The 15,763-nt window shown below is 46.0% G+C and overlaps 1 pseudogene; it reads left to right on the top strand.

The window, feature by feature from the left end:
- Window positions 1–212: 212 nt before the first annotated feature.
- On the top strand, window positions 213–1,427 carry LOC105704826 (SERPINE1 mRNA-binding protein 1-like; annotated as a pseudogene).
- Window positions 1,428–15,763: the final 14,336 nt, after the last annotated feature.

The following is a 15,763-nucleotide window of genomic DNA, read 5'->3' on the forward strand; positions in this document are numbered from 1 at the left end:
CACAGTAGGGTACATTATGCCGTGGTGATAAATTAACTTCAGTACTCACCAACATAACAAAAAATTTATTTCTCACTCTTGCTGCATACCAGCACAGGCTGGTAGGAGACTCTGCTGCACATAGTCATCGAAGGGCTTGATTGATGGAGGCTTTTCCATTCAGCATGTTGTAAGTTGTTGCAACAGGATAAAAGAACACATGGAGGTGGAGGAACGCGCCGCCGAGCCACCATCATGCCAGGGCACTTACAGGAAGGCTTCGGCTGCGTGGTCACCAACCGATTCGACCAGTTATTTGACGACGAATCGGACCCCTTCGAGGTGTTGAAGGCAGCGGAGAACAAGAAAAAAGAAGCCGGCGGGGGCGGCGTTGGGGGCCCTGGGGCCAAGAGCGCAGCTCAGGCCGCGGCGCAGACCAGCTCCAACGCGGCAAGCAAGCAGCTGCGCAAGAAGTCCCAGAAAGACCGCAAGATCCCGCTGCCCCCCAGCGCTGGCGTGGTGACGAGAAAGAGGAGACGCGGCCGCGCGCGGCGCTTAAGAAAGAAGGAATAAGACGAGTTGGAAGAAGACCTGATCAACAACTTCAGGGTGAAGGGAAAGTAATTGATAGAAGACCAGAAAGGCGACCACCTCGTGAACGAAGATTTGAAAAGCCACTTGAAGAAAATGGTGAAGGGGGCGAATTTTCAGTTGATAGATCGATTATTGACCGACCTATTCGAGGTCGTGGTGGTCTTGGGAGAGGTCGAGGGGGCCGTGGACGTGGAATGGGCCGAGGAGATGGATTTGATTCTCGTGGCAAACGTGAATTTGATAGGCATAGTGGAAGTGATAGATCTTCTTTTTCACATGCAGTGGCCTGAAGCACGAGGACAAACGTGGAGGTAGCGGATCTCACGACTGGGGAACTGTCCAAGACGAAGTCACTGACGTGGATCAATCAAACGTGACTGAGGAAACACCTGAAGGTGAAGAACATCATCCAGTGGCAGACACTGAAAATAAGGAGAATGAAGTTGAAGAGGTAAAAGAGGAGGGTCCAAAAGAGGTGACTTTGGATGAGTGGAAGGCTATTCAAAATAAGGACCGGGCAAAAGTGATATTTAATATCTGAAAACCAAATGAAGGTGCAGATGGGCAGTGGAAGAAGGGGTTTGTTCTTCATAAATCAAAGAGTGAAGAGGCTCATGCTGAAGATTCGGTTATGGACCATCATTTCCGGAAGCCAGCAAATGATATAACGTCTCAGCTAGAGATCAATTTTGGAGACCTTGGCCGCCCAGGACGTGGTGGCAGGGGAGGACGGGGTGGACGTGGGCGTGGTGGGCGCCCAAACCGTGGCAGCAGGACTGACAGGTCAAGGGCTTCTGCTCCTGATGTGGATGACCCAGAGACATTCCCAGCTCTGGCTTACCTGGATGCCATAAGACAACCCTGGTTCCTTTGTGAACCCTTCTGTTCAAAGGTTTTGCATGCCTAAGGATTCCAAATGACTAAGAAATTAACAAAAGAGAGAGAGAGAGAGAGAGAGAGAGAGAGAGACTGTTATTCATACCATTCACACCTAAAGACTGAATTTTATCTGTTTTAAAAATGAACTTCTCTCGCTATACAGAAGTAACAAATATGGTACTCAGTTTTCTATTTAGAAATGTATTGGTAGCAGGGATGTTTTCATAATTTTCAGAAATTATGCATTCTTCATGAATACTTTTGTATTGCTGCTTGCAAATATGCATTTCTAAACTTGAAATATAGGTGTGAACAGTGTGTACCAGTTTAAAGCTTTCACTTCATTTGTGTTTTTTAATTAAGGATTTAGAACTTCCCCCAATACAAACTGGTTTTAAATACTGGATATATTGGTTTTAACACCTGCTTTGCATTTTCACACATGGTCAACTGGGACATGTTAAACTTTTATTTGTCAAATTTTATGCTGTGTGGAATACTAACGATATGTATTTTAACTTAGTTTTAATATTTTCATTTTTGGGGAAAAATCTTTTTTCACTTCTCATGATAGCTGTTATATATATATATATATATATATATATATATGCTAAATCTTTATATACAGAAATATCAGTACTTGAACAAATTCAAAGCACATTGGTTTATTAACCCTTGCTCTTTGCATGGTTCATTAGGTTCAAATTATAACTGAATTACATTTTCAACTTAAATGCGTGACTTTCCCATTTTAAAATCTAAACTAGACATCTTATTGGCGGAAGTTGTTTAAGCTACTTATTGTTGGTAGACACATCCTGTCGAGTGAAGTAGTTTTATAGGTATGGGTTTTTTCCCCCTCCACCGGGGTGGGTGGAATAAGTTGATTTGGCCGATGTGTAATAATTAAACTTTTCTGTAAAATAAGTGTCTGGCCATTTGATATGATTTCTGTGTGTGAAAGGTTCCCAAATCAAAATGGTACATCCATAATCAGCAACCATTTATCTTTCCTTGTTTGAAAACAAACCAAAGGGCACTGGTGGTAGGGTGAGGTGGGAAAGTATTTTAATTTTTGGAATTTGGGAAGCAGACCACTTTACTTTATAAGGTTGGAACAGCAGCATCATCCATGATATATAAACCAAAATTCTTTAACGTTTCTAAATTTCCTAGATTGCTATTATTTGGTCCTAAGTTGAGTATTTGTTCTACAGAAAGTGGTAATTACCTTTTCCCTCTTCCTCCATTAGAAAATTAGATTAATAATGGATTCCTTTAATGGGAACATCACCACTTATTAAAACATACATGGAGAGAATGATGAATAAAAAAAGTTTTCTAGAAAAAAAAAAAAGAACACACGGAGACCCCAAATTCAAACTCAGCCTTGGGCCAGAAGTGACACATGTCACTTTCATTCCTATTGCCCAGGATCATTCATGTCACCTCCTCTAAATGCAAAGGTCATGTAGGGCAGACAAGAAGTCTTTGCTGGTCTTTACTGTCTCTCCCATAAAAGGATAAAAGAGAAACAAATGGAAATTTTAAAGTGATGGTAGTATAAAGAAGTCCAAATAAATCTATAATCACAACACTCAAAAGGCAAGTAATGTCGTAACAGAGCTTTAACATCTACTTGTATGTTGTTCAGAAGAGAACCACCTAAATGTTAGATAAAATAAAGCTTGAAACTTAGAAGACAAGGAAAGGATGTAAAAGGGCAGATATAACTAAAAGAAAACTAATGTGACTATATTTTTATCAGAAACATATAAATTGTAAGACTAAAAATTATATAAAAAGGAACACTCATAATAATTTTAAGTGCTCAATTCACCAAGAAGATATAAAATTTCTAAACTTATATGCATCTAATAAGATGGTATCAATGGTATCAAATTATATAAAGTAAAAAATTGGTAAGGTGAAAAAAATGTAACTTACAAAGCTTAAAATACTTATTATCTAACCCCTTACAGAATAATTTGTTAACCATTGTACATGGCCACAATGTACTTTAGCAATGTTCAAAATATCAGCATGAAACCACAACAATCTTTGAAACATAATGCAATAAAATACAGAGCCAATAAAAAATAAATAATCCCACAATCTTGACAATTTAAAAGGAAACTATATTTTTGAATAATGCATGGGTGAAAGGAGAAATAATAATTTGGAAATTTAAGAATACTATGTAGCAAATAACAAAACTCTTATATATTAAAACTTGAGAGATGCCCAAGGATGGCCAATTGGAACACTAATAAGGGCATGAATCGCAATGCACTGAAAACAGATCAAACATGTTTCAGTTCATGAGTTCAGATATTTGGGGGAAAAGCTAGTTGATCATCTTGGGAAGATGATAGGGAATATTTAAATAAAGAGAAAAAAATCAAGCATTTATCATGCCTTTCCTACATGAACCATACCACTGAGCAGTCAGCAATGAATCACCTGACAATCTTGGCACAGGTTCAAGTTCGCAAGTTGAAACATGCAAGGAAACCCAAAAGGCCAGTCACATCCAGCTGCCCAAATGGGACTACAAGAAGGGAACTCTTAGAGAGGTCTATGGGAAACTGTTGCCTCTCAGGGCGGAACATGAAATTTAAGGAGCGTGAGAACAAGCTTGGTTCCAACGGGGACCTTTACATCCATCACTATATCCGATTGCCAGAAACTTCTGAAAGCCGCCATTCTACTTCTGCCTTCCAGATTTCATGCAGCTTCCTCTTTTGGCCAACTCTCATTCAGAATCATAAGAGAAAGGGAATTTCGGAAAATGGCATAGCAATCCTGTGTCGTACTCCTTTTTCAATTTGGTAACTATATATCCTCTTTTAAATACTTCCAGATAAAGATAATAGCAAAACTATGCTTCCAGTTAAGATGAAACTAGCCCTCATATACCTAACAAGACATTGATCCAATCTCCCAAAGCCATGGACTGGTACTGGACTGTGCCATGTTAGGAACCTGGTCACACAGCGGGAGGTGAGCAGTGGGCAAGCTAGCATTATTGCTCGAGCTCTGCCTCCTGTCAGATCAGCCATGGCATTAGACTCGCACAAGAGCACGAACCCTACCGTGAACTGCGCATGCGAGGGATCTAGCTTGCGCACTCCTTATGAGAATCTAATGCCTGATGATCTGTCACTGTCTCCCATCGACCGCAGATGGGACTGTCTAGTTGCAGAAAAACAAGCTAAGGGTGCCCACTGGTATAATTATTTCATTATATACTACAATGTAGTAATGATAGAAATTAAGTGCACAATAAATGTAATGAGCTTGAATCATCCCAAAACTATCACCCCCAACCCCTGGTCTACACAAAAATTATCTCCCTCAAAACCTGTCCCTGGTGCCAAAAAGATTGGTGACTGCTGCCCTAAAGGATACAGAGATCCATGTTTAGATGATGTCCATTTATTTTTTAGCTGACTCTCATTCCCCCTTTGATATGCCATAACTTAAATCCTAATAAAGTTAGTACGTTATGTTAGATAGTAGAATAAGAGAAAAAAGAAAAGAACAAAGGTGGTGTGTGTTTACACATACATATTTAAATAAATTCATATCAAAGAAAAAATATACTCATAACTACTACCAAATTCATTTCTGCAATTGGTCACATGTTCATAGCTGGTATTTAGAGTTTCCTTTTCCCACTATCCACTTAGCATTCTCTGCTCTCAACAGGCACCTTGGCTTTCCTGCAGGATGACCCAAACCTTCTTTCCTGAAGGGTCTGTAACATTTGCAGCCTTGCTGTATTGGGATGTTGCAGTATTCTATCAACTTTTCATCAAAGGAGTATAAAGAGGTTCCCCTAGAGGACCTGTTCAATTCTAGTGATACCCCTCTCTGCTCCCATCATGTAGTAGCACCTAATCTTCCCTTAAAGATCAGAATCAATTATGCTGGCTAGGATACTAAGCACACCCTCTCTCTGTCTTTTTTTTTTTTTTTTCCTGCCAGTAGGTTCAGTGGCATGAGGAGCTCAAAATGGTCCCATTACAGTCTCGGATTCCAGTTTGATAGATTTGCTTTTGTGTTTCCAGTAGAGACACTCTTCCTTTGGGAACTAAGACCTCTAAAACAGCAGAGAACAAAGTTTAGAGGATGGAAAGCCCAATTTTTGTTAGTAGGCCATTAAAGTTAGTAATAAGAACAGTCAATCACATTTTCTCCTTTTAATTCTCTGACCTTAGTGGGGGAAAATGCACCACATGGTTGCTGCGTACTCAGTGCACAAATTGCATCCTTGGATGGGCACGGCAGCTCATGCCTATAATCCCAACACTTTGGGAAGCTGAGGCAGGTGGATTACCTGAGGTCAGGAGTTTGAGACCAGCCTGACCAACATGGTGAAACTATGTCTCTACTAAAAATACAAAATTAGCCAGGCTTGGTGGCACATGCCTGTAATCCCAGGTACTTGGGAGACAGAGTCAGGAGAATTCCTCGAACCCAAGAGGCGGAGGTTGCAGTGAGCTGAGATCACACCATTGCACTTCAGCCTGGGCAACAAGAATGAAACTCCCTTCCCCCGCCACAAAAAAAAATGCATCCTGGAAGACACTACTGTAGCCCAGCAATGTGCTGCCATCCAACTGGTACCACAGCTGAGTCTCCAAAGGGTCATCCGCTATCCTCTCAGACCAACTACCTAAAAATGATGAGGAACATGACAAGGCCCAGTGGACTTTGTGAGTTCTAGCCCATTGCTATATATTTTTTTTGGCTTAAAATTAGTTTCCTGGTCAGAAGCAATGTGGTGTGGAATACTATGAGGGTGAATAGGGCATTTTGCAAGTCCAGAAATTATTGTTTTTCCAGGAGCATTGCAGGCAGAAAAGGCAAATTCATCTTCAGTTCTGCCCACTGGAAAGATTTCCCTTAACCACTTACGTTACGGTGCCTCTTGAGGGGCCTACAGTGGTAGCTGTCCGCTTTCAGGTGGTGCCAGCGTGCCTTGAAAAACCATCTGTAATCAGGCCTGAATTTTCTCTTCCTTAGGAAACTGAACATAGAGAACTTCCCATGAGGCCATGGGTGTGGACTGAGAGCAAGAAGGCAATTTAATAGGAATAAGAGCTGTAGGAATCTGAGCCAGTTATGCATGCAGCTTATGTATGCCTTTGGGACCTGCATAAGCCCAATCTTGGATATATTATTTCCACTTATATTGGAATGCTGCTGTGGACGCCCAACTTTATGGCTTAGTGGGTCAAACAACATCTAGTTCATAAAGGGGAGTTCATATTGCATAACAACTTGATAGTCCAAAGTCAAGCATTCAGTCTTTTCTAGGGTTCAGTAGCAAATCGGAAGCTTTTTCTTAAAAAGAGAAAGTTAATCTTCAGAAGATTGCACCTAGCTTTGCTTCCCAGTCCTAAAGGTCTGTACTATAACTCACAGATAGGGTCCAGCCAAGGGTCCACACAGCCTCCCAATCTGTCAGAGACATTTCAAGTATCAGTGGATCTTCTGTATCAAAGGGCTCCCGGGGCAGGGGAGCTGGCACACAGCGTGGATCTGTTGAAGAGCCTTCCCTTACGTTAGGCCCCACTGCAGACTGGAAGTCCACTACACGTTGTGTTTCTTTCTTTGGGGTAGGGCTAGATGCAGCAACTTGTTCTTCACTTTTGAAGAGGTATCTTGACCATGTCCCAGATCAGAGGAGGCAGTCACTGAAATGGAAGGCTTTTAAACTTTGGTGAAGTTGATCTCTCGTCCTCTGGCTATTTGCTATGTCTTGCTCATCCAGTCCAGTCAACAGCATAGCATCACCATAATTGAGTTACAGAAACCACCTACCTCGAGGGGGCCAGGGTCCTGCTTCCAAGTGTTTAGCGGAGCCGCCTAGCTTTGGCCGAGCCACAGCGTGAGAAGGCAGCATGTGCATCACGGGGAGAGGTAGAAGTTGGGTCAGGTAGGGTCCCAGCCGGGCCTGCAGCCCGGGCCGACTTTCTTTTGGCAGGGGGGCTCGAGGTGGAAGTGGTGGGTAAGGAAACCCCTGCAGCTGAGTGTGCTGTGGGGCCCTGGGCTGGCTGTCTTGGAGCAGAAGATGAGGCCTGGGCTGCAGCTGAAGCAGCTAGATCTGAAGATGAACGAGCCCGCTTCAAGCCGCGGGTTCCCTGCTGCTGCCCATGAAGGACCACAGGTTTGGGCTGGGTGGTGCCTGCAGCGGTAATGGGAAGTTTCAGTCCTGGGCTGGGACCACTGACCCTCTGTCCGGCCAGGGTGGTGGTGTCCTTTCCTGAGGCTGTGCTGGGGCCCTGGGCTGGCTGTCTTGGAGCAGAAGATGAGGCCTGGGCTGCAGCTGAAGCAGCTAGATCTGAAGATGAACGAGCCCGCTTCAAGCCGCGGGTTCCCTGCTGCTGCCCATGAAGGACCACAGGTTTGGGCTGGGTGGTGCCTGCAGCGGTAATGGGAAGTTTCAGTCCTGGGCTGGGACCACTGACCCTCTGTCCGGCCAGGGTGGTGGTGTCCTTTCCTGAGGCTGTGCTGGGGCCCTGGGCTGGCTGTCTTGGAGCAGAAGATGAGGCCTGGGCTGCAGCTGAAGCAGCTAGATCTGAAGATGAACGAGCCCGCTTCAAGCCGCGGGTTCCCTGCTGCTGCCCATGAAGGACCACAGGTTTGGGCTGGGTGGTGGCTGCAGCGGTAATGGGAAGTTTCAGTCCTGGGCTGGGACCACTGACCCTCTGTCCGGCCAGGGTGGTGGTGTCCTTTCCTGAGGCTGTGCTGGGGCCCTGGGCTGGCTGTCTTGGAGCAGAAGATGAGGCCTGGGCTGCAGCTGAAGCAGCTAGATCTGAAGATGGACGAGCCCGCTTCAAGCCGCGGGTTCCCTGCTGCTGCCCATGAAGGACCACAGGTTTGGGCTGGGTGGTGGCTGCAGCGGTAATGGGAAGTTTCAGTCCTGGGCTGGGACCACTGACCCTCTGTCCGGCCAGGGTGGTGGTGTCCTTTCCTGAGGCTGTGCTGGGGCCCTGGGCTGGCTGTCTTGGAGCAGAAGATGAGGCCTGGGCTGCAGCTGAAGCAGCTAGATCTGAAGATGGACGAGCCCGCTTCAAGGTGCTGCTTGCAGCTGGGAAGCGGGCAGGAAGCAGCGAGGTGACCTGGGCTGAGTCCCGGGAGTGTGCAGAGGTGGCAGGAAGGGGGTCTGAGGAGGAGACCAAGGGGTCTGCTGACTTGCGCTTCCTCCCAGACACAGGAGGTCTAGAGGGGGACCCTGCAGCAGATGGTAGGAGGGCCACGGGGTCCCGGCGGTCTTGGGACTTGCATCTCTCCTGCTGTGCATCCCTGCTGGGTGCTTTAGGGACAGAAGGCAAAGAAGACGTCCCTGTTGCAGGTGAGGCCAAAGCGTGGGAAAGCAGTGAGGCTCTGCACTCAAAGATGCCCTTGGCCTCACCCCGCAGTGCACTGTCAATGCACAGCAACGCCACCTTTTTCTCCAGGTCCAGGTCTTCAGCAGTGACCCGGAACCCCAGCTGTAAGGGAGGTGACAGCATCAGAGGCTCCCCTTGCCTGCGTGGCAGCAGAGGGAACTTTCGTCTAGGAGGCCTAGAGGCCTGAGATGTCTGGGAGCCACTCCTGGGGGCCGGTTTCTCCCCAGGTGCTGAATCTGCCGCCTTTTCACACTGGGTCTGACCCCGAGAGACAGCTGGAGGGCTGACCTCACTCACTGTCTTTGAAGAAGTGAGGGGCAGCTGGCAGTGGGATGAGACTGGCCCCTTCCTCCTCTTTAGCCACGGGAAGCCTCCCGTGGAGCTGTAGGAGCTGGAGATGGCATTTCGTTGGGTGCAGCAGCTCATCCCGGAGGGCTGGGATTTGTTGTCAGCTGGGATTTCTGACCTCTGGGTATGGAGGTCTCTCTGCAGGGGTCCAGGCCTGGGCACGAAGGGAGAGAGGCCTCCATTGTCCCGCAGCGGCCTAAATGCAGACCGTGCATCCCTGGTGCCCTCAGGGCCCCCTTTCTGATCATCAGGCTTCTCTTGGGCTCTGGGGTCCTTGTCCTGTTCAGGCATCCCTGCCCCACTCACCTTGAGGGCCCTCGACGTGATCTTCTCTGGATAGGAATGTGGGGCACAGCTGGGTGTTGTGGGCCCCGAAACGGTGACTACCTGCTCCAGTGCCTCACTAAGAGTCCTTAGGCTCAGTGCACTCGCTGAGCTGCAGGACATTCTGCTATTGCGAGCACACAGCACTGGCTTGCTGCGGTACCTGTGCCTCAAATTGAAGGCAGGATCGCCGGAACGGAACACAGGGCTTGTAGGATACAGAAAACCTTGGAGTTCTTTCGACACCAGGCTGATTCCGTGTGTCTGGGTACTCGTAGGATGGCTTGCCACTCCGTCCAGGGGCAGGAGCAACGGAGAGGTCCCACAAGCAAGGGGAACTGAGGGATGCGGGCAGCAGGTTCAAGGCACCTGAGTCCTACTGGCCGGTCCTCGGCCCCAGGACGGGACCGGGACAGGGATAAGGGGCACAGAGTGTCCAGGTAACCGCTCCTGGGAGCAGTGGGGTATTTTCAGACCCTTGAACTCTCGAGAGCTGGGCTCTGAGTGTCCTCTTGTCTGCTGCCAACTAAGGCTAAGAGAACATTCTCCTGTTGCCAGGAAACGCATCATTCAAATCTGAGCGATTGTTGCATGTGCAAAGACTTGCCCAAGTGACAGATCTGCACCGGAAGTGCGACCTTACGGGGATTCCCGGGACAAGGTATGCACGCCAGGCACCCGCTGGCAATGCGGAGTCGGCAGACACAATATGAGTGCGAGGCTCCTGCGGGCAATGGCGGCGGGGGAGGGCGCGGGGGTAGAGAGGGCGCCTGATAGGTACTGGAAGGAGAGGCGTGCGCACAAAGGACGCCAGACCTTAACGGTTTGGCGTTTGTATTTTCAGACTAGATTATGCTAGAGGGCTTCAGGGTGATAAAGGCTTGAAATAGAACAGTGGAGGGGCATTGCCAGTCCTAATATTAACTATTGTAATATAAGCTATATAAGCAGTTATAATCTTTACCATCCATCCTTTAAGGCCTTTATGGTAGCACCATTCTCTGCAATCCCTCCAAGAATTCTATGCTGCCTTTGATTCTCTATTTTAGCAGGTAGACACAGTTCTAGGCACTTCTTCCTGGTCCCTTAATTCCCACATGTTGTGGGAGGGACCTGCTGGGGGACAACTGAATCATGGGGGTGCTTTCCCCCATACTGTTCACATGGTGGTGAATAAGTCCCATGAGATCTGATGGTTTTATAAGGGGAAATCCCTTTTGGTTGGTTCTGATTTTCTCGGTTGTCTGCCGCCATGTAAGATGCGCTTTTCCCCTTCTGCCATGATGGTGAGGCCTCCCCAGCCACACTGTGGAACTGTGAGTCCATTAAACCTCTTTTTCTTCATAAATTACCCAGTCTCAGGTATGTCTTTATCAGCAGTGTGAAAATGGACCAAAACAGCCCACAATTTGGAATCTGCTATTTGCTGAATATGTGAATTCCACCTCTGCCTTTTAGAACTGGGAAAACAATCACAGGGTTCAGGCATCCGCCAGACCCACTATGAATTGAACTCAAGCCAAAAACTCCACTTATTTCCTGACTTCTTAAGGCTCTACTATGGCTGCTGCACCACAGTGACTGTAAGGCCGGTTGCCTTGCCAGAGGCTCGGACACACCCCCTCCCTCGCGGGGAGTTCGGACACACCCCCTTCCCTTGCCGGGAGCTCGGAAACGCCCCCCTCCCTTGCTGGGAGCTCAGACACGCCTCCTTCCCCGCTGGGAGCCCGGGAAAAAAGCCCCATCAGGACCTACCTGATACTATTTTGTCCTATCTGGGCCCCACTCCCTTCCATACTCCCCTCCATTTTGTTTTATCCGGGTCCCACTCCCCTCCATTTTGTCCCACTCACCTTGAGCAAAGCCAATCGGACGCCTCCACTCCCTATAAAACCCCGTGCCTGAGAGGAGTCCGCGCGACTTCTCCGGCCCCTCCTGTCCGGACCGCAGAACCTCACCCGGGAGCCTGAATAAATTCCCTTGCATTGGATTATTTTCCTGCTGGCCTCAGTTTCTTCATTTTAAACGCGGCAACAACCCAAGGACAAGCCTTACAATGACATTTTGGGTTTCCACGAACAGTGCTAGGGTGCGGCAATCCTCCCAAATTCTATTTATTTCCCCTCCTACGATGTACAATCACACTGATAAGTGGTCACAGATCCCTCTGGGAAAGGATAGTAAGATTTACAATACATTTTTTGCAGTCTAGCGGCATTCTTCCTCCAAAGGCCTTGCTTCCCCTTGGTTCAAGGGGCTCTGTGTCTACAGACTGGAGGAAGTGTGGCAATCACTTAAGGATCCAGGACTGCTCTGAAGTTTAATTCAGACTTCTCTACTCCAGACCTAGAACTTTTTGTGTATATAAATCAAGGAAGACTTTAGTAACCCATCATTTTATTTTATTATTTTATATTTTATTTATTTTTTAGACAGAGTCTCGCTCTGTTTCTCAGGCTGGCCCGATTTCGGCTCATTGGAACCTCCACCTCCCAGGTTCCAGCAATTCTCCCACTTTAGCTTCCCAAGTAGCTGGGATTACAGGCCCACACCACCACACCCAGCTAATTTTTTGTATTTTTAGTAGAGACAGGGTTGTACCATGTTGGTCAGGCTGGTCTTGAACTCCTGACCTCAAGTGATCTGCCCACCTTGGCCTTAATTCTAGGGATGTCACAATAAATTAGCCAACACCAAAGATCAAACCATTCTGATTATCACTTTAGTTCTGCCATCCGTTATTACAACCATGTTTCTCTTGTCCCCAGCAGTAAAGATAGTTACATGATGTCATTTGGTGCCTGTCACTCCAGTATCCCACTATCCCCCGTGAATTGTGGGATGGTGGCAACATTAATGGCTTACAGAGAATGGTTACTATGGCACTCCAAAAGGATTCTGGTGTTTGCTTCAGCAACGCTTTCTTTCCTTCCCTCCCTCCCTCCCTCCTTTCCTTCCTTCTTTCTCTCTTTCTCTCTCTCTCTTTTTTTTTTTTTTTTTTTGATATGGAGTCTCGCTCTGTCACCCAGGCTGGAATGCAGTGGCGCTATCTCGGTTCAAGGGATTCTTCTGCCTCAGCCTCCCGAGTATCTGGGACTACAGGCGTGTGCCACCACTCCTGGCTAATTTTTGTATTTTCAGTAGAGACGGGTTTTCACAGCGTCAGCCAGGATGGTCTCGATCTCCTGACCTCATGATCCACTTGTCTCAGCCTTCCAAAGTGCTGGGATTACAGGCGTCAGTCACCGAGCCCAGTCTCTCTCCTTTCTTTCTTCCTTCCCCCCTTCCTTCCTTCCTTCTTTTTCCCTCTCTTCTCATCTTCCCCTTCCCCTCCCTTTTCCCTTTCCCCTTCCCCTTTCCTTCCCCTTCCCCTCTCCTCTCCTTCTTCTTGCTTTCTTTCCTTTCTCTCTCTCTCTGGCTCTCTCTCTCTCTTTTCTTTCTAGTGATGAGGCCCTAACTCTGTTGCACAGGCCGGAGCTCAGTGGCGAAATCATAGTTCACTGCAGCCTTGAAATCGTGGTTTTAAGCGATCTTCCCACCTCAGCGTAACTGGGACTACACTTGTGTACCACCCCGCCCAGCAACAATGAATTTCTTAAAGCCTTGATAAAAGGAGACCCTCCCGGGTAGTAGTTAAGGGATCTTACACAATAAATCCACGCCAGCATACTGTCTGCTTATCTTTTGGATACCTTCTATTTATAGCAGCGTGAGAAGAATTCATGAAAGATGCAGTTTTCAGGTACTACTTGACAGAAAACAAATGGTTTCATTGTGTGTGTGTGTGTGTGAATTTTGAATAATATGGAGGACAAGGACTAAAAATAGAAGTTGAAATAATGAAGTAAGGATTGTGATGGTTATTTTTATGTGTTAAATTGACTGGGTCAAGAGATGCCCAGGTAGCTGGTAAAATACTACTTTTCGGTGTGTTTGTGAGGTTGTTTCTGGAAGAGATTAGCATTGGAATCAATAGGCTGAGTAAAAATACTGCCTTCACTGATGTGAATAAGCATCATCCAACCTGTTGAGAATACTAATAGAATACAAGTGTGGAGGAAGGGCACATTCTTTCTCCCTCTTCTTGAGCTGGAACATCTGTCTTTTTCTGACTTGAGACATTGAAGCTCCTAGTTCTCAGACCTTCAGCCTGAACTAGGAGTTACACCATCGGCTCCTCTGGTTCTCAGGCCCTTGGACTCAGACTGAATTATATCACCAGCTTTCCTGATTCCCCAGCTTGCAGATGGCACATTGTGGGACTTCTTGATCTCCATAATTGCACAAGCCAATTCCCATAATAAGTCTCTTCTGACATATCTATCTGTTTATCCATCCATCTGTATCCTACTGATTCTGTTTCTCTAGAGGAATCTAATACACTGTTTTAGCAGAGATGAAAGATTCAATAATGAAAATAGATGAACTATACAAGTTTGGTGGTGGAAAAGGGAAATGGCAAGAATCCAAACCAGAAAAATGTTACTTCTAGAAAGATAACTGGAAATATAGGCCAGGCACAGTGGCTCACGCCTATAACCCCAGCACGTTGGAAGCCGAGGTGGGTGGATCACCTGAGGTCAGGAGTTCAAGACCAGCCTGGACAACATGGTGAAACCCTGTCTCTACTAAAAATATAAGAATTAGCCAGGCATGGTGGTGGGCACCTATAATCCCAGCTACTTGGGAGGCTGAGGCAGGAGAATTGCTTGAAGCTGGGAGGTAGAGGTTGCAGTGAGCCAAGATTGTGTCACTGCACTCCAACCTGGGGGAGAAGAGTGAGACTGCCTGGGGTCTCAAAAGAAAAAAAAAAAAAGAGAGACTGCCTGGGACTCCATCTCAAAAGAAAAAAAAGAAAGAAAGATAAGTGGAAATATAGAGGAGAATCTGTGAATAAAATAGAAAAAGTTGGCAATAGGCAATATATGAAGCATAGAAGAGATCAATATGTCAAAAATTATTCTGAGGTTCATTAATTTGAAGGTTAACAATATGGTAGCATTGGTAAGAAAGGTGGCGAAGCCATAAAGATAAAGCATATGGAAGACAGTAGTTTTGAAGGTCAGGTAGAAAAAGATGTGACAAAAATCATGAAATATTCTAAAAATATAGCTGCCAAAGAGTGGGCTGATGGAAAGTTGATTAGTATATGCAGTGATTTTATAATGTGACAACTTGGCTAGGTTGAACTACATTCCCAGAATTCCCTTTCCTACATGATTCCAGCTATGGTGGCCCACAGAGAGAGAGTCTTGAGTGATTTGGAGGGTAGCTATAAAGCAGCAAACATTTGTTAGCTCATGCACATTGTCATTTAACTGTTGGCTCACCTCATGGGGATGAGGCAGTGGCTGAGGCTGCAACTACTCCACCTTTGACATGATCCTTCCTCAGCTTCTGCAACTCCTGGGCCAGGTATGTGGGTGTTTAGTTTCATGGCCAAGGACCCCAGCTCGTGGAGAACATCCAGGCCATCAAGGTCAGAGGCAATGAGAACTAATATGGGTTTTAGTCCATTCTCATGAGATCCACTCATGCTTTTGAGTTCTAACTTGTAATCGATTTCATTCACTTTAAATCCATCTTCTCTTCCTAAATGGCTGCCTTACATATATTTCTTATGTCAGCATGCAATCAAAGAAGCAGTACACACACACACACACACAGACACACACACACACACACACACATACTTCTGCTTCTCTGAATGTATGATAAAGGAAACATGTAGCTTAAGGCACTAATTCTCAATATTGAAAACTCCATGTCTTATTTGGATAAGCATACACACTTCTCTTCCTTCCCTTTTCACCAGCTATGACAGACCCTTCTCAAGGAAACATGCCCATTAGGCTGAGGAATTTCTGGGCTAGCAATGATATAGTGATGGTATCTGCTTTTGTAGTTTGCATTGTTTAACATGCAATTATTTTCATTTTTCAAATATAACATAGGATGACAACAGCTATAAATTTTCAAATTAAATGCATCCACTTCCACATGTTCTTAAATGTTTATTCTTCCCCACTCTTTGGAGCATAAAAGTTAGACATATAGGTTTGTGTGTAGAAAGTCTTAAGACACTGTAATTGACTCTCTAACATCCAAAACAAACCAGATAATCTAAATAATTATAGTTTAAAAAAAAAATCAGAGAGATGAGAGCACAAAGAAACAGAGGTGAACTAAACTTCAGGAAAGGACAATCATTCACATGAGAGGAAAGAGCCACGGTT

The sequence above is a fragment of the Aotus nancymaae genome, unplaced genomic scaffold (genome assembly GCF_030222135.1).
Source record: "Aotus nancymaae isolate 86718 unplaced genomic scaffold, 86718_ANA_hifiasm-v0.15.2.pri h1tg000016l, whole genome shotgun sequence".
In the NCBI taxonomy this organism is placed as follows: domain Eukaryota; kingdom Metazoa; phylum Chordata; class Mammalia; order Primates; family Aotidae; genus Aotus; species Aotus nancymaae.